At 47.3% G+C, this 19096-nt stretch overlaps 1 pseudogene; it reads right to left on the reverse strand.

Annotated features, from left to right (window-relative positions):
• Positions 1-11375: 11375 nt before the first annotated feature.
• Positions 11376-12296, reverse strand: LOC100999205 (annotated as a pseudogene).
• Between the last annotated feature and the right edge of the window lie 6800 nt (positions 12297-19096).

Below are 19096 nucleotides of genomic sequence, written 5' to 3' on the forward strand. Positions count from 1 at the left end.
TGCCTGCCACCTCGCCTGGCTAGTTTTTTTTTGTATTTTTTGGTAGCGACGGGGTTTCACCATGTTAGCCAGGATGGTCTCAATCTTCTGACCTCATGATCCGCCCGTCTCGGCCTCCCAAAGTGCTGGGATTACAGGCTTGAGCCACCGCGCCCGGCCTCAGATACCAATTCTTATTTGAAAGTCTCTTAACTGAAATTAATCCAGGACATAGTTTAACTATCACATTTACCTCTCTCTTCTCTTGGATTCAATAAGAGAATAGTTCTCAGTTTTAATATAGTCAGAATTTTAGGACGATTAACTTGATATTTTGGTTCTAACTTAGATAATTTTATTATCAAAATATTCAAAAAATGAGGTAAAACTAAATCAGTGCATTGACGTTAGCAAAATTAATTCACTCCTCTTCCCAGAGACTGGAGAAGAGCTTTGAATTGAGCACAAAAGGATCTTCCCCCTATTTTGTTTTTGTTCTGTTTATTATTTTTGCAGTAAGCCTTCTGCACTCCTAGATTTTGTTCTAATGTTGAAAAACTGCCTGTTATGCTAGGCACAGTGGCTCACACCTGTAATCCTAGCACTTTGGGAGGCCGAGGCAAGAAGATTGCTTGAGCCAGGAGTTCAAGACCAGCCTGGGCAACAGAGAGAGCCCTTCTCTCTACAGAATTTTTTTTTAATTATCAGGACATGGTAGCACATGTCTGTGGTCCCAGCTACTCCAGAAGCTAAGGTGGGAGGATCCCTTAAGCCTGGGAGGTCAAGGCTACAGTGAGTTGAGATTGTGCCACTGCAGTCCAGCCTGGGAGACACTGCAAGACCCTGTCTCAAAAAATGCCAACTGCCTGTTAGAGGCTCCAGGTGAAATAATCCTAATTTAGAAGGAAATGAATATGGAGAGGCCATCTGTCCTGGAAATCAGCCTGAACTCAGGAAAAATCAGTGTGACCCAGACTATCATGTTCCCTGTATTTCTTATGACCAGTATATCTAGTCCCAAACCCTGACCTGTACTTCCCATTGGAGCATAGAGAAGAGCCATGGGTGCAGGAATAGCAGGATTCCAAAGGAAAGAAACAATGACTTGACTCCAGGAGAGGTGAGTGTTCACTGGAAAGAAACAGGAAGAAAGAAAAGAAAAATTCAGCCTTACTTGGAATAAAAGCCTTTGGGATTCTATTTAGCAGTTTCTATTTTCTCTCTACTACTTTAATACAACTCTTTTTTCTGCCTCTCTCTTTCTCCTTGGACAAGGTGATAACTGCAATTTCTTTTTCTTCTTACAGGTTTTGAGATCAGGAGAGAAAATGCAGATTCTTCAAAGCAGAAGAAATGTCTGACTCTACATCTATTGTTACTTCAGAGAAGAATAAAATTGAATCACCAATTTTACAAAAAAAAGACTATAAACATTTAGGAAATCAGTGGAGAAACACCCCAGATTTAGCCAAACTTGTAGATGATCAGAACCTCTCTATAAGGAAAGAAACCTGAGAACAGAATGGGAAGGCAAACTCAGCTCTTAGCTTTTCCTTAGTGTTTATAAGCAATCAGCTCCCAAATCAGGGTGTTTTAACAACTGGGAAGCCATCCCATATTTCCAGTCTGGGAGGCATTTCCCAGCACTTTGGAAGGCATAGGCAGAAGGATCACTTGAGCCCAAGAGCATGGGACCAGCCAGGACAACGTAGTGAGATACCATTTCTACAAAAAAATACAAAAATTAGCCAGGTATGGTGGCAAATGCCTGTGGTCCTAGTTGCTTGGGAGGCTGAGGTGGGAGGACCGCATGAGTCCAGGAGATCGAGGCTACAGTGAGCCATGATTGCACCACTGCATTCCAGCCTGATACCCTAGAAGCTAATACCATGACACTGGGTTTCTGAAAAAAGAAAAGCTTTGTATTGCAAGTCGACTCACAAGGAGACAAGAATATCAAGCTCAAAGCTGTCCCGTGTTGGCTTTAAGGCAGTTATTTTTATTAGAAAAGGTTCAGGTGGTGGATTCTGAGATTAGTAGGTGATTAGTGGAAGGAAAGGGGACGTCTGGAAAGTCCTTGGGCTTTCACAGTTATCTCTTCAGGCTACGTAATGGGTCTCATGCAAATTCAGGGACAGCATGAAACCTGTGGTGAAAATTCAGGCTGTGACGTCAGCAAGCTCGTTCTGTGCAGACTCCAGTCAGCCTTATTAGCTCCAACAGATTTCTTCTTCTTGTTCTTCTATCTCATAAGGAAGGAATTTCAGCATTTCGTCAGCATTTCAGCAAGTTGTTTCTTCTCTTTTCCTTTTTTTTTTTTTTTTTTTTGAGAAGGAGTTTAGCTGCAGCACCCAGGCTGGAGTGCAATAGTGTGATATAGGCTCACTGCAACGTCCGCTTCCCAGGTTCAAGTGATTTTCCTGCCTCAGCCTCCCAAGCAGCTGGGACTACAGGTGCCCACCAACATGCCGGGCCTTGAACTCCTGACCTCAAGTCATCCACCCACCTCAGCCTCCCAAAGTGCTGGGATTACAGGCGTGAGCCACCGCACCTGGCCAGCAAGTTGTTTCTCATCTGCCATCCTGCAGACTCAAGAATTTATGTTAGTTACTGATTTCTTTAACTCTTTGGGGCACAGTTTCAGTAGCCACACATTTTTTAAGGCTCCTAGAAAATTAAAATAGCACAAAAATTGTGGTATATTTTACATATCTGCATTTAAATAACATCTTCAACACTCAACACAAGACCACAGCTGGATATTTTACTGGTGATAACTTCAAAAATCTAAAACTTAAGACCTTTAATAAACATGAAACCATACTAAATGGCCCTACTTTGTACTCTTTTCGTTTTTTGTAGAGACAGAGCCTTGCTATGTTGCCCAGGTTTGTCTTGAACTCCTGGGCTCATGCGATCCTCCCACCTTGTCCTCCCAAACTGCTGGGATTAAAGATGTGAACCACTGCACCTGGCTCCTACTTGGTATTTTATGGTAACTCTTCAGCCATCTCTCCCCAATTAGGACCCCTTTTTAAGAGGAAGGGAAGCTGAAGGTCAGCAGCAAAGGACTAGAGGCCCCTCACCTTGGTCAGTGAATGGGAGGGACACACTTCCACTACCTTGTCTCCTGGGTTTTATTTTTTTTAAATAATTTTTAACTTTTAAAAATTTCACAAATCTGTAACAGCCAAATCTTCTGGGTTTTAAACATGGTCACAGATGTTTTTTGCCACTCATCCCATCAAGAAGTGGGGCGTCTGTCCCTCTGCCTTGTATCTGGGCAGCTTGTGACTGCTACCAATGAAATACAATGAAATACAGATGCGGTGTGGCCTCCAGGGTGAGGTCATAAAAGGCCTTGAAACCTCTATCTTGTTTGCTGGGAGAACTTGCACGTGGAGCCAGTGTAAGAAGTCTAGTTACCCTGAGAACATCATGCTGGAGTGGCTGCACATAGCTATCTGGTGGAGTCCAGAGGTGCTTTTGCTTCTTGTAAAATAGGGGGGAAAAGTCAAACAAATAGACACTGCCATTGATTAGTTGTGGATGGTGGTCATATAGGTATTTGTTAGGTTTTGTGTATTTGAACTGAGGCAGAATAGGGTCTGGAGGCAGGGAACTGAAAGCCAATTCACCCTGACTTCCTAGAACTAAATCAAAAGAAAAACCCCAACTTTTCCACACATAAGTAACAAAAGGATCAGAGGTTACTCCCTTTGCCAATGCCCACCCTTTCTGACCGGCAGATGGTAAATTGAAAGTACCTCTGATTGGTTGCAAAAAGCAACCACTGAAGTGAAACTTTGTAACTTCACTTTTGGGGGACACCACTTAATTTAGGTGGAGTGAACACCTAAGTGGCCAATGGGAAACCTCTAGGGGGTGTTTGGATCCAAGAAGATTCTACATCCAGGCCCTTAAGCTGCTGCTTGGCCGGCTGCCACACTGTGGCATGTATTTTCAATAAATCTCTGCTTTTGTTGATTCATTCTTACCTTGCTTTGCTGTGCATTTTGTCCAGTTCTTTGTTCAAAACGCCAAGAACCTGGACAATTTGTGTCAAGACCCTCTACCGGTAACAGAACCATTTCATTTCAAAAAAAGATCAAGGAAAGGGGCATAATTAGCAAGGTTATCTCTGGCTGTTGGTTTGAAGGCACTGACTCCAGCCTCAGAAACAAATCTTATCCAGAAAGGGGAAGAAGGTTGTAGGTTCTGCTGCAGGGAGGTTGGCTGGGAGCATAAGGGGTGGGTCCTCCTGTCTGTCCTGCCTGCTCTAACGTGCTAGGAGAAATCCCTAGTCACTTGTATTATTTGTCAAGATCTGGCGAAGACAGACACTCCCACCATCCTCCTCCTTCCTGAGGGTACCCCTCTGTTTCTTCCTCCCAGAAATTCAAGGTTGGCCAAATTTCCCTAAGTGCTTTCCTTATGTTTGACCCTCATTGCTCTTAAAGAGAAAAGCTTCAAAGCAAATAGCTCCAATGGGGTAAGGATTGTTGGTAGGGTCTCAGAGCTTCCCCTAGGAAGTGAGCAGACGATTTGTTTATGTTATTCCTCAAAGTGCCATGTTTTCTGTCCTTCAAACCATTTTGCTCAACGAGGAAAGGACTGGCAGGGTAGGAGTCAGACCTAGCACTGGCCACAGCTGCTGTGTGCAAAGATGTATCGTTCTGGCTGTAGCAAGGGAGTGAAGGCTGCAGGTTCTTCAGTGGTCTTCCGACTTTCAAAACAGAAGAGGGTGCCATGGGGAATAGGAGTCAGCCCTGGAAAGACAGGAGGCAGTCTTTCACCATCACTCAAGGTTTCCTACAATTCTGTGACCTGGCCTACATGGCCAACCAGTTACTTTGCCCATAGTCACTTTTGGCAGGTGTGCACTAATGAGACACTCCTGGAAGCTGCTGGTGATGGAAGAGTTACTCACCATCTAGATCAGAGGGTCTAAACCTTGGTCAACATTAGAATCACCTGGGGACCTTTTTAAAATTCCAATTCCTGGCCGAGCGTGGTGGCTCACATCTGTAATCCCAGCACTTTGCGAGGCCAAGGTGGGTGGATCGCCTGAGGTCAGGATTTCGAGACCATCCTGGCCAACATGGTGAAACCCCGTCTCTACTAAAAATAGAAAAATTAGCCGGGTGTGGTGGCGGGCACCTGTAATCCCAGTTACTTGGGAGGCTGAGGCATCAGAATTGCTTGAACCCGGGAGGCACACGTTGTAGTGAGCTGAGACTGCGCCATTGCACTGCAGCCTGGGCAACAAGAGCGAAATTCTGTCTCAAAAAAATAAAATAAAATAAAATTCCAATTCTTGGTTACCACATCTCCTAGAAATTCTAATGTGTTTCATCTGGGCCTCAGGCCAAGCTTTTTATTTATTTATTTGAGACTGGGTCTCGCTCTGTCACCAGGCTAGAGCACAGTAGCACAATCACGGCTCACTGCAGCCTTGAATTTCTGGGCTAAAGCAATCCTCCTGCATAGCTGGGACCGCAGGCACATGCTATCACACTTGGGTAACTTCTGTATTTTTGTTAGGGACAGGTTTTGCTATGTTGCTCAGGCTGGTCTCAAACTCCTGAACTCAAGCAATCTGCCCACCTCAGCCTCCCAAAGTGCTGGGATTACAGGTGTGGTCTGGACCACAGTCCTGCTATTTAAAGCTCCCCATTAATTCTAATATGCAGCCAAAATTGAGAACTAGTGCTCTATATATTAATTTGAGTAATGGCCTAAGAAACTTGGAAGGAAAAAACAGGCCTGATAGAGGATTTCCAAATAGGTGGCACATTTTTCTTGACTGGTAAAATAAATGAAGGATGGTGTGCTCTATTTCAGTGAATGTTATTATAAATCATAGGTCAGGCTGGATTTCTTGTTAAAAAGTCTTCATTTTTTAACATTACATAAAAACCCTAACTTGAAACTGCCATGCTGTAAGGAAGCCCAAGCTGTCCACATGGAGTGAAACAGATGTTCAGTCATCAGCTGTTTCTGCCATCCCAGCGTAAGCACTAGACAAATGAGTGAAGAAGCAATTTGGGACATTCCAGCCCCAGCAGACGCAAAGGGAAGAAGAATCAAGGAATCCATCTATACGCCAGGCATGGTGGCTCATGCCTGTAATCCCAGCACTTTGCGAGGCTGAGGAGGGCTGATTGTTTGAGGTGAGGGGTTCAAGACCAGCCTGGCCAATGTGGCAAAACCCCATATCTACTAAAAATACAAAAATTAGGGCCAGCACTTTGGGAGGCCAAGGCACGTGGATCACCTGAGGTCAGGAGTTCCACACCAGCCTGGCCAACATGGTGAAACCCCATCTCTACTAAAAATACAGAAAACTGGCCGAGCGTGGTGGCTCACGCCTGTAATCCCAGCACTTTGGGAGGCTGAGGCAGGCGGATCAAGAGGTCAGGAGATCAAGACCATTCTGGCTAACACGGTGAAACCCTGTCTCTACTAAAAAATACAAAAAATTAGCCGGGCATGGTGGCGGGCACCTGTAGTCCCAGCTACTCAGCAGGCTAAGGCAGGAGAATGGCGTGAACCCAGGAGGTGGAGCTTGCAGTGAGCCAAGATCGCGCCACTGCACTCCAGCCTGGGCGACAGAGCGACACTCCATCTCAAAACAAAACAAAACAAAACAAACAAACACACAAACAAAAAACACAGAAAATTAGCTGGGTGTGGTGGCGTATGCCTGTAATCCTAGCTACTCAGGAGGCTGAGGTAGGAGAATCGCTTGAACCCAGGAGGTGGAGATTGCAGTGAGCCGAGATCGCACCACTGCGCTCCAGCCTGAATGACAGAGTGAAACTCAGTCTTAATTAGAAAAAAGAAAAAGAAAAAGAAATCTAACTATAGACAGCAAGTACCGAAACCCCAGACATACAACGCCAGTCTAACTATTCCAGTGTTCTCCAGCCATTGGAGCCACCTTAGCTGAAGATTCAGCCATTGTGGAACGAGATGAGTTGTGCCTCTGTGTCTTGCTTGAAATCAGACCACCAAGTTGTGAGCATAATAAAAGGCTGCTCTTTTACATTATTAAGTGGGGTGTTTTTCATGCAACAATAGATAAGTGGAACAATAGGCATGCATGAATAAACCTTGTAGAAGATTCAATGAATATAGATGTATACAAACAAAATGAGGGTCTGGGCACAGTGGTTCATGCCTGTAATCCCAGCACTTTGGGAGGCCAAGTGGGGAGGATCACTTTAGGTCAGGAGTTCAAGACCAGCCTGGCCAACATGCTGAAACCCCGTCTCTACTAAAAATACCAAAATTAGCTGGGCGTGGTGGCGGGCGCCTGTAATCCCAGCTACTTGGGAGGTTGAGGCAGGAGAATCGCTTGAACCTAGGAAGTGAAGGTTGCAGTGAGCTGAGATCACGCCACCGCACTCCAGCCTGGGCAACAAAGCGAGACTCTGTCTCAAAAAAAAAAAAAAAAAAAAAGAGGGACTTTTCCATCACCCCCACCTAATGTCTCCATGCTGTGCATCCTCCCAGCCTCCTGAGGAACTTCATGTACCTATATGGATTAATTATATATACATATCATGCTATACATATTTTGCAGATCTTCTTTTTAAATATTAGCAGTGTGCCTTTGATATCTATCTAGGTCCAGATGAATAGGTCATTGCCACTCTAAACAACTGTATAGCATGCATACTATGCATATACCACAGCTGTACTGACTATCTCCCCATTTAGATTGTCTCCAATTGTTTCCTTTAACAACCAATACTCCAATGAACATTTCAAACATGCATATTTGTGTACATTTGATATAGTCTTAGTAATGGAATCACTGAAGCAAAAGCCTTGTGTTTGGTTTTTTTTTTTTTTTTTTTTTTTTTGAGACAGGTTCTCGCTCTGTCGCCCAGGCTGGAGTGCAGTGCCATAATCTTGGCTCACTGCATCCTTGACCTCCTGAGCTCAAGCAGTCCTCCCACCTCAGCCTTCAGAGTAGCTGGGACCACAGTCATGTGGCATCCAGCTAATTTTTTATTTCTTATAGCAACGAGGCCTCACTTTGTTGCCCAGGCTGTTCTCAAACTCCTGGGATGAAGTGATCTGCTCACCTCAGCCTCCCAAAGTACTGTGATTACAGGCATGAGCCACCGTGCCTGGCCTAGGCTTGTGGATTTTTAATTTTGAAAACTTGCATCAAATCGCCTTCCAAAACAGCTTCACAGGCCAGGAGTGGTGGCTGACACCTGTAATCCTAGCACTTTGGGAGGCCAAGGCGGGCAGATCACCTAAAGTCAGGGGTTTGATACCAGCCTGGCCAACGTGCTGAAACCCCATCTCTACTAAAAATACAAAAATTAGCCAGGCATGGTGGCGGGTGCCTGTAATCCCAGCTACTCGGGAGACTGAGGCAGGAGAATCACTTGAACCTCACAGGTGGAGGTTGCAGGAAGCGGAGATTGCACCACTGCATTTCAGCCTGGGTGACAGAGTGAAACTCCATCACAAAAAAAAAAAAAAGGCTTCACAAATTTAACTCCTAACTTGAGATGTGAAAGTGCTTCTATGTCTGCATGCTCATTAAAGGTAACTGTGGCAATCATATCAATTTGTGACAATATAGTGGGTGAAAAATAATGTCCCCTCATCCGGGGGTGGTGGCTTAGGCCTGTAATCCCAGCACTTTTGGAAGGCCAAGGCAGGAGGACTGCTTGAGCCCAGGAGTTCTAAACCAGCCTGGGCAACATAACAAGACTCTGCCTCTATTTTTAAAAAAGTAATATCCCCTAGTTGCTTGTGATGTTTCTGATTACTAGCAGACTGAGCATCTTTTCACGTGGTACTTTGTATTTCTTCTCTGAGTTGCATTTTTTTTTTTTTTTTTTTTTGAGACAGAGTCTCACTCTGTTGCCCAGGCTATAGTGCAGTGTCAGGATCTCAGCTCACTGCAACCTCCACCTCCTGGGTTCAAGCAATTCTCCTGCCTCAGCCTCCCAAGTAACTGGGACTACAGGCACATGCCACCATGCCTGGCTAATTTTTTGTATTTTTAGTAGAGACAGGGTTTCACTATGTTAGCCAAGATGGTCTCAATTTCCTGACCTCATGATCCACCCGCCTCAGCCTCCCAAAGTGATAGGATTACAGGCATGAGCCACCACGCCCAGCCATGAGTTGCCTATTTAAGCCTTTGAGCATTAAAAAAATTGTAGTACTTTAACATTTCAGGTATTATTGTATGTACAAATACTTTCTCTGTCACCTTTTTTTTATTTTTTGAGACAGAGTTTTGCTCCATCACCCAGACTGGAGTACAGTGGTGCAATCACAGCTCACTGCAGCCTTGACCTCCTAGGCTCAAGCGATCTTTCCAGTTCAGCCTCCTGAGTAGCTGGGACCACGGGCACACGCCACCATGGCCAGTTAATTTTGTGGTGGAGGGTAGATATGGGGTCTCCCTATATTGTGGCCTTTTAACTGTATTCATGGCTGTTTTTGTCATACTGAAGTTTTCTAATTTTTCTATTTAACTGAATTTTTAAACTTTTTCAGCTTTTTTGTCTTGGTTAGAAAGATCTTCCTCACTGCAAACTTTAAACAATTTTACAGATATTACACTTTGTATTTCTTTAAATTATCTGGGCCGGGTGCAGTGGTTCACGCTTATAATCCCAGCACTTTGGGAGGCTGAGGCAGGTGGATCACAAGGTCAGGAGTTCAAGATCAGCCTGGCCAACATGGTGAAACCCCGTCTCTACTAAAAATACAACAAATTAGCTGGGCGTGGTGGCACACACCTGTAATCCCAGCTACTTGGGAGGCTGAGGCAGAGAATTGCTTGAACCCAGGAGGCAGAGGTTGCAGTAAGCCGAGATTGCGCCACTGCACTCCAGCCTGGGTGACAGCGTGAGACTCTGTCTCAAAAAAAAAAAAAAAAAAAAAATTAAAACGTATAGACGACATAGAGGGAAAAGGCCAACTCCTACCCCCAATTCTACTCTTGAGAGATAGTCATGTTTATTTCTTGCATTTCGCTCCAGATACTTAAATTTTAACAATATTTTTTCTCTTGTTTACGAACATCGGATCATACTATCTGAACTTTACTGCAAACGTGCTTTTTCCACTGAATAATACGTAGACCATCTTTGCACATTAGAACACAGAAATTCACCGCACTGGGGCCGGGCATGGTGGCTCACGCCTGTCATCCCAGCACTTTGGGGGGCCGAGGCGAGCGCAGCACACGTCAGGACATGGAGACCATCCTGGTTAGCACGGTGAAATCCTGTCTCTACTAAAAATACAAAAAAGGAGCCGGGCGCGGTGATGGGCGCCTGTAGTCCCAGCTGCTGGGGAGGCTGAGGTGAGGGAATGGCGTGAACCCAGGAGGTAGAGCTTCCAGTGAGCCAAGATCGCGCCACTGTACTCCAGCCTGGGCGACAGAGTGAGACTCCGTCTCAAAAAATACAAAAACAACAACAACAAAAGAAATTCACCGCACTGTTTTCAGTGGATGCTGTGTAGTCCAAGGAATGGATTCACCAAAACTTATTCAGCCAGTGCCCTGGTAACAGACATTTAAGTGGTTTACAGTTTCTAACTAACTGGCAAGTGTGGCAGGCAGGGAAATGATCTAGGATGATTACCATCATTTGTGTAAGAAAGTGCCCCTGAGACTACCATGAAGGTGAATACGGCCTCGATATGCTTACCTGAAGACAGTAGTCTTGATGGGTAGGACTTAAATCGAACGTAGGAACTAGAAAAACAGACCATCTAGCTGGGTTTCCAAGCTTTTTCGTGGGCTGCAATATACTTGGATCAAAGGAACTCTTTCTTGACAGTTCAATATGTAAAACAGTTAAAAAGTAGTGGCTGATTTGGCACTAGTTGGGGGGGAGGGAAGGGAAGGAGGGAGGTCTATGCCTATGAAGCTCCTGAAATAAGAAACCAGATACATGTGCCTTCTTTGAGCCAAACCATTACCTCTCCGCTCATAGCATGTTACTAGATTTGTTCAAAAGCAAAAAACAAGTTTCAGAAACTGTACTCTAGGATTCTGAGGGGGCAGAGTTTGAGAATCCTTGCTCTAGCCTGCCTCTGCTAATTATAAATGAGAAAACGGCAGTGCTGCTGTTAGGCTGAAATATCTGTTCCTTTCACAGCTTTGTTATAACTGGTAATTACCATTTATTTGTTCTCGGCCTCTTTGGAACAGGGATCTTGCCTGACACGTGCATGCTCGCACGTGGCACGGTAAGTGGGACACAGTAGGCGCTCGTAAAATATTTGCTGTAAACATGAACGAAAAAGGGCGACAGGCTAATAACGGGTGGAAAGATTTTGAGGTCAGCACAGCCCCAGGACGTCCCATCCCCGTGGGCCGCGGGCCGCCCGGAAATACGACGACTCCACTTCCCGGCGCCGCTCCCGGGATACCAGCGACAACAGCTGCTCCTTCCCGGTAAACGACGCTCGGCCCCTCCAGCGAAAAGCCGCTATAGGCTGTCGCGGCTGCCAATCAGACCAACGAAGCCGCGAACCGGAGACCTCTGGGAGACGTGGGCCCCCGCTTATCCGCCCTCCAATTGGCTCGCGTGCTCCCGGGGCACTCTGGGAAATGTGTTTCTGGGAGTGTTCCGCGCATGTGCGTGCGTGAGGGCGGGGCGTCGGGGTCTTAGTGGAGTGTCTGTCGCGCCTTCTGTGGGCCCCTCGGCAGAAGACACGTTTTCGGCAGAAGCCGCCCTGGGTCCCTTCCGTCCCGCAGGCAGCCCGAGACCCCGGCAGAAATTGCGCGCGGGTCGGGTCTCGCTAGACCCTAGCGCCTCTCCGCGTCCGGGCGCACTGCGGACAGTTCCTCTTTATCCTCGGCCGCTCTTCCCGCAGGTCTCCTCCCCCAGGCCGCTTCCCCTCGGGGCGCCGGGCCAGGGAGGAGCTGCCGGGCCGGAGACCCCCGGAGTGGCGCCGACTTCCGCTCGGGCGTGGGGTCCGCGGGGCGTCGGCGGGAGGGGTTCTGGAGGGGACGGCTGTGCCGGGTCGGGATTCACTGTCCTCTCCACAGAGGCGCTCCTGACAGTCATGCCAGGCGCCGCCCCGGGCTCTGGGGACGTCCGAGGACGCAGCTGGCGGTTCCTCCCGCGGTGCCCGGCACTGTTACTTCCCCAAATTCCCAGAACAACCCATTTGATAGGAAACGGAAGCTGAGAAAAATCGAGTTATTTACCCACGTCACACGGCCACCAGATATTTGAATCTCGTATTTCCCACCACTTCGTGGCTTACAGACTCATAAACAAGCAGTTGCAAAACAGGGTGATGCGTGGGAATGACAGCAGTGGGGGCAGGGAAGGAAAGTGGGAAGCGCCTTAGACGGCAGGATTCAGCAAACGGAGCCTCAAAGGAGAGAGTGTCAGTGCTGCTTCTTGGTAAGAAAACACAGGGCCGGGCGCGGTGGCTCACGCCTGTAATCTCAACACTTTGGGAGGCCGAGGCGGACGGATCACGAGGTCAGGAGTTAGAGACCAGCCTGACTAATAAGGTGAAACCCCGTCTCTACTAAAAATTACAAAAATTAGCCGGGCGTGGTGGTAGGCGCCTGTAGTCCCAGCTACTCAGGAACCTGAGGCAGGAGAATCGCTTGAACCCAGGAGGCAAAGGTTACAGTGAGCTAAGATCGTGCCACTGCGCTCCAGCCTGGGCGACAGAGTGAGACTGCGTCTCAAAACACAAACAGAAGAAAAGGAAAAACAAGGGGGGTAGTTGCCTTCCAGACAGAGTTTTGTTATTTTTCTGTCCCTTTTGCTAGCCTGTCAGCCCTCTGGTGGCCGGGGACTGCGTGTCCAAAGCCTGGCTGCTAGTCATGTCCCTATAAATATTATATTGGTAGGACAGAGCGTTTTAAAGTTTTTGTAAGTTTTTGTTTGTTTGTTTGTTTGTTTTTTTGAGACGGAGTCTCGCCCTGTCGCCCAGGCTGGAGTGCAGTGGCGCACGATCTCTGCTCACTGCAAGCTCCGCCTCCCGGGTTCACGCCATTCTCCTGCCTCAGCCTCCCAAGTAGCTGGGACTACAGGCGCCCGCCACCACGCCCAGCTAATTTTTTGTGGTTTTTTTGTTTTGTTTTTTTTTTTTAGTAGAGACGGGGTTTCACCATGTTAGCCAGGATGGTCTCGATCTCCTGACCTCGTGATCCGCCTGCCTCGGCCTCCCAAAGTGCTGGGATTACAGGCGTGAGCCACTGCGCCCGGCCTTTATAAGATTTTTAAGCACAGGAAAGTTGAGGGAGTAACATGAATACCCACGTACTCTCCACCTAGATTTAATAATCAGAATAAATAATCTGTGTAGGCCTTTATTTTTTACAAACCCTCTTGTTTAACGTTACCGCATTCCAAATGAAACTCATTGGTGAGTGGTGTGGGGATCTATTCAGGTCCCCATGACTGCAGCCCTTAAGCAGAGGTAAGGCCACCTGCCACACCCTACTTTGGGAACCTGGCTTCCTCTCCCTCCGTTTCCATCCTGCTCAGGAGGTGCCGTCAGAAAGATCAGTTACAAATATGGTTATCTGTGCGTGGGGGCCTGGGCAGCAGATCTCATTAATCTCGGCTGGGATAGGCAGGTGGGTTGGTCCAAATTAAGGAGATCCTACAGAAACTCTTAGCTGCCTGCAGGATTCAACACGAACTCCTTAAGGTAGCAACAAGGGCCCTTTGTAAAATCTGGCCAGAAACAGGTGTCCTAGATGCCTCTTCACACCCCTCAGTATACAATGTATCCATATCATGTCAGCCTGGCTTTCAAAATTACCCAGAATCTGACCCTTCTGCCTCCACACTGGCTCAGGGCCCTGCAGTCGTTTTCCTGCGTTTTGACAATATATTGCTTTCTCCTGTTTTCACCTTTCTCCTCTTTTGTCTCTTATGGAAGCCAGAGCCCCTCCCCTCCCCAGAAACAAGATTCTCGCTCTTTCACCCAGGCCGGAGTGCAGTGGTGCGATCACGGGTCACTGCAACCTCCCCTCCCAGAAACAAGATTCTCGTTCTTTCACCCAGGCGGGAGTGCAGTGGTGCGACCACGGGTCACTGCAACCTCCGCCTCGCAGGTTCAAGTGATTCTGCTGCCTCAGCCTCCCGAGTAGCTGAGACTACAGGCGCATCGCCGCCACACTCAGCAAATTTTTGTATCTTCAGTAGAGACGGGGTTTCACCATGTTGGCCAGGCTGATCTCGAACTTCTGACCTCAGGTGATCCACCTGCCTCAGCTTCCCAAAGTGCTGGATCACACGTGTGAGCCACCGCGTCCGGCCCAGGGTGTTTTTTTAAAGCGTAACTCCAATCATGTCACTGTTTTACTCAAACTCTCCAGTGTCCCCTCATCTCAGAGTAAGAGCCAAGTCCTTGCTGTGTCCTGGGAGCCCTCCTACTTGATAGGCGACCCCAGTTCCCTCTCTAACCCCTCCATCCACTCCTCCTCCCTGCTTCTGCTCCAGCCACCACTCTTCCTCAAACACTAAGCACAAAGTTACCCCTTTTGCACTCTGTAAATAGGCAAAGACTGCTCATCCTCAAAATGAATACCGGGCTTACTCCTCTTCCTTTGGGTCTCTGTTCAAGCACAAAAGCCTTCTTCAAGTGCCCTATTAAAATGTGAAACTGGGGACACAGTAGCTCATGCCTGTAATCCCAGCACTTTGGGAAGCCAAGGTAGGCGGATCACTTGAGGTCAGGAGTTCGAGACCAGCCTGGCCAACATGGTGAAACCCCGTCTTTACTAAAAATACAGAAATTAGCCAGGCATGGTGGTGTGCACCTGTAATCCCAACAACTTGGGAGGCTGAGACAGAAGAATCACTTGAATCTCGGAGGCAGAGGTTGTAGTGAGCCAAGATCGTGCCACTGCACTCCAGCGTGGGTGACAGAGTGAGACTCTGTCTCAAAAAAAATAAATAAAAATAAAAAATAAAATATGAAACCAATCCCCTGTACTCACTAAAACTATTATTCTGCTGTTTTTTCCCCCAGTTTATCACTCCCTGATACATTGTGTATTTGTTTGTTTATATCAATTCACACTTTCCTATAAGAATGTGAGCTCTTGGCTAGGCGCAGTAGCTCACGCCTGTAATCCCAGCACTTTGGGAGGCTGAAGTGGATAGATGACTTGAGGCTGGGAGTTCGAGACCGACCTGGCCAACATGGTAAATTTTAGTCTCTACTAAACATGCAAAAATTATCCAGGCATGGTCGTGGGTGGCTATAATCCCAACTACTTGGGACGCTGAGGCAGGAGGATCACTGGAACACTGGAGGCAGAGGTTGCAGTGGTGAGATTGCGCCACTGCCCTCTAGCCTGGGCGACAAAGTGAAATTCCATCTCAAAAAAAAAAGAATGTGGCTTCTTCTGAAGGGCATTTATATCAGAAAAAAAGAATGTGAGCTCTGCGAGAAATTTTTTCCTGTTCAGTTCTGTATCCATAGTACCTAGAAGAGCATCTGGCATACAGCAGGTGCTCTATGAGTAAATTAATGGCCCTGTGGTGCCTCTTCCTAGCTAGACATGTATTCAGTATGTCAAGTAACCCATCTATACAGGATGGGCAATTGTCCCAATTTCCCAGGACTGAGGTTGTTCCCAGAACTAGGCTTTCAGTGCTAAGACTGGGCACATTGGGTTTTGCTCCTAAGCAAAACGTGTTGGTCACCCTACCTCTAAGCCTACATTTCGTCATCTATAAAAAAAATAGTTGGCTGGTCATGGTGGCTCACGCCTGTAATCCCAGAAATTTGGGAGGCTGAGGCAGGTGAATCACAAGGTCAGGAGTTCAAGACCAGCCTGGCCAACATGGTGAAACCCTGTCTCTACTAAAAATACAAAAAAATTAGCTGGGCGTAATGGCGGGCGCCTGTAATCCCAGCTACTCGGGAGGCTGAGGCAGGAGAATCGCTTGAACCCAGGAGGCAGAGGTTGCGGTGAGCCGTGATCTTGCCACTGCACTCCAGCCCAGGTGATAGAGTGAGACTCCGTCTCAAAATAAAATAAATAAATAAATAAATGCATACATACTATATACCTCCTTTATCATGATGGTTTAGGGGCACAGGACTGATACTCCCTTAGAAGTTAAGCTAATTCTGAAAGACTTTTTCTTTCTTTCTTTTTTTTTTTTTTAATACAGAATCATGCTCTATTGCCTAGGCTGGAGTTCAGTGGTGCAACCTTGGCTCACTGAATCCTCTGCCTCCCAGGTTCAAGCAATTCTCCTGCCTCAGCCTCCGGAGTACCTGGCATTACAGGTGCGTGCCACCTCGCCTGGCTAATTTTTGTATTTTCATTAGAGACGAGGTTTTGCCACGTTGGCCAGGCTGGTCTTGAACTCCTGACTTCAAGTGATCCACCTGCCTCGGCCTCCCAAAGTGTTGAAATTACAGGCGTGAGCCACCGCACCCGGCCTGAAAGACTTTTTAAAGCTATCTTTTTTGCTTATTACGAATGTAATACAATCTTCATTTTTTGAAATCCCAAAATGTGCAGAAGTGAATGCCATAGAAAGTGAAACCCCTGGTGACCAGGACTGGAGTGAAGGTTGTGGCGTCCGAGCCACACATTTCCCAGGAATAACAGCAGAGAGTGGACCCTTTGCAGCAGCTTCGTAGGGTTTAGATTTGCCACGTCCCCCCAAATAAGGTCACACATCCAATGGCAGGGGCACACAAGAGAGCCCATCACCATTCCACTTTGATTATTAAACACTTAAATGACATTACAAGGGCAATAATTCTATTTTCACTCTGAGAAATTACTGGAACCCCTCCAAACAAAAGCTTTGTGAGCCTGCCTTGCCCTAGAAAGTCCAAAGTGGAGTCAAAACACTGCCTTCCAGAAGTCCTGCCTCAGAACAGCCTCTGTTGCAAAACGTGTCACCACAATTGTAAAATATCCTGCTTTAGACCAGAAAGTATCGTTCCCTGCCCAATTCTGTCATGGGGTTTTGGTCTCAATTCCAAGGAGTTTTCTGACCAGTCAAGATGGGATCACACAGCACCCACAGCGTCACTGCACAGTCCCATCCTTTCTCCATCTGGTAGTGGGAGACTGCCTGGGAGGTGCTGGGTTGCCACTGTCCAGAATCAGGGACAAGTGCTGGCCCCAGTGATACCCTAGTCAACACCCTTCTTCTGGCTCAGACTAAAAATTCCAAAAATCTGTCGTCTGCACCATCAATGTGCATTTCACCCATGGGTTTTTTTTTGTTTTTTTGTTTTGTTTTGTTTTGTTTTGTTTTGAGATAGGGTGTCTTGCTCTGTCACCCAGGCTAGAGAGCAGTGGTGCAATCACAGCTCATTGCAGTCTCAACCTAGGCTCAAGCAATCTTCCTGCCTCAGCCTCCTGAGTAGCAGGGACCACCAGTGTGTGCCACCACACCCAGCTAATATTTTTTCTATTTCTTGTAAAGGCAGGGTCTCCTTGTGTTGCCCAGGCTAATGTCGAACTACTGGGCTTAAGTAATCCTCCTGTCTCAGCCTCCCAAGGGCTGGGATTGCAGGTGTGAGCCACTACACCCAGCCCAATTCACCCACTTTTTAGAGAAGATGTTGGGCTCAGAAAGATCTAGTGAACTGCATGTTTGTTGTCAGCTATGAAAATAAAGCAAAAGCACCAAATACTCTGTGAAACAGAAAACAGGTGGACCAGCTGGATAGTAAGTAAAATTCAACCAATCAGAACTCATCAAAGCCTTGAACCCCTGGCTGGGCACACACAGAGGCGCTCACACCCAGAGATGAGTGTTCAGCTAGGCATCACAATGTTGTGACTGACCTGTGGAAGTGACCCATCCTGGACCTCAGTGGTCAGCTGGAAATGTGACATCCATGGGTAGTCATGAACAGTAAAATCACAAATTATTGTCATGCAGGAGACGATGTTGTGAAGTGGTTTGATGTTTGGATCCTGGCTCTGGGCAAGTCACTAAGCTACAGATTCTTGGCTGCAGAGGAGGATGATAAATGCAGTCCTGCAGGGTACAGTCCTAGAGATTCTAGGAGGTAGTGTTTATAAAGCAAGTGGTGGCTGGTGCAGAGGAAGTGCTGGTGAAGGGTAAACTGCATTATTAACAAAACTTCTGGACGGGCACAGTGGCCAGATTACAGGGATTACACACCTGTAATCCCAGCACTTTGGGAGGCCAAAGCGAGTGGATCGCTTGAGCTCAGGAGTTCAAGACCAGCCTGTGCAACATAGTGAGACCCTGTCTCTATAAAAAAATACAAAAATTAGCCGGATGTGGTAGCATGCAGCTGTAGTCCCAGCGACTTGGGAGGCTGAGGTTGGAGGGTTGCTCAAGCCCAGGAGGCAGAAGTTGCATTGAGCCAAGATCCCGCCACTGCACTGCAGCCTGAGTGACTGAGCAAGACCCTATCTAAAAACAAAAAAATTAAAAAATTAGGGTATGCAAGTAATTTTTTATTTTTTATTTTTTTGACACAAAGTCCCGCTCTGTCGCCCAGGCTGGAGTACAATGGCACAATCTCGGCTCACTGCAACATCCGCCTCCCGCGTTTAAGCGATTCTCCTGCCTCAGCCTCCCGAGTAGCTGGGAATACAGGCGCGTGCCACCATGCCTGGCTAATTTTTGTATTTTTAGTAGAGATGGGGTTTTACCATGTTGGCCAGGCTGGTCTTGAACTCCCAACCTGAGGTGATCCACTCACCTTGGCCTCCCAAAGTGCTGGGATTACAGGAGTGAGCCACCACGTCCAGCCCCCGACATGTAACTTCTGTTAGCTTCAAAGCCACCTCTGGGGCCCTGCACCAGACTATGAGCTGAAGGACACCCGTGCCTTTTCACCCCTGTAGCTCCAGCATCCTGGCACACTGTCTAGAATGTTCAGTGAATGTGCACGGAAGGGCATTCTGGCTCCAGGGAGTGAGAACTGAGTCAGCTCTGGGAACAGATGAGTCAGGCTGGTGGTCGAGGCATTGCTTTTCAAGCCCTTCATGTGGCTGGAAGAACCAGACAACTGGAACTGGATCAACAGGGGTGATGGCGTGGCAAGAGTTATCCCCCGGCAGTGCCCTTCTGGCCTCACTTGCCTTCTTGGGCCAGGAAAGGCAAAGCTCACGGGGCTG

The sequence above is a fragment of the Papio anubis genome, chromosome 18, assembly GCF_008728515.1.
Source record: "Papio anubis isolate 15944 chromosome 18, Panubis1.0, whole genome shotgun sequence".
Classification (NCBI taxonomy): domain Eukaryota; kingdom Metazoa; phylum Chordata; class Mammalia; order Primates; family Cercopithecidae; genus Papio; species Papio anubis.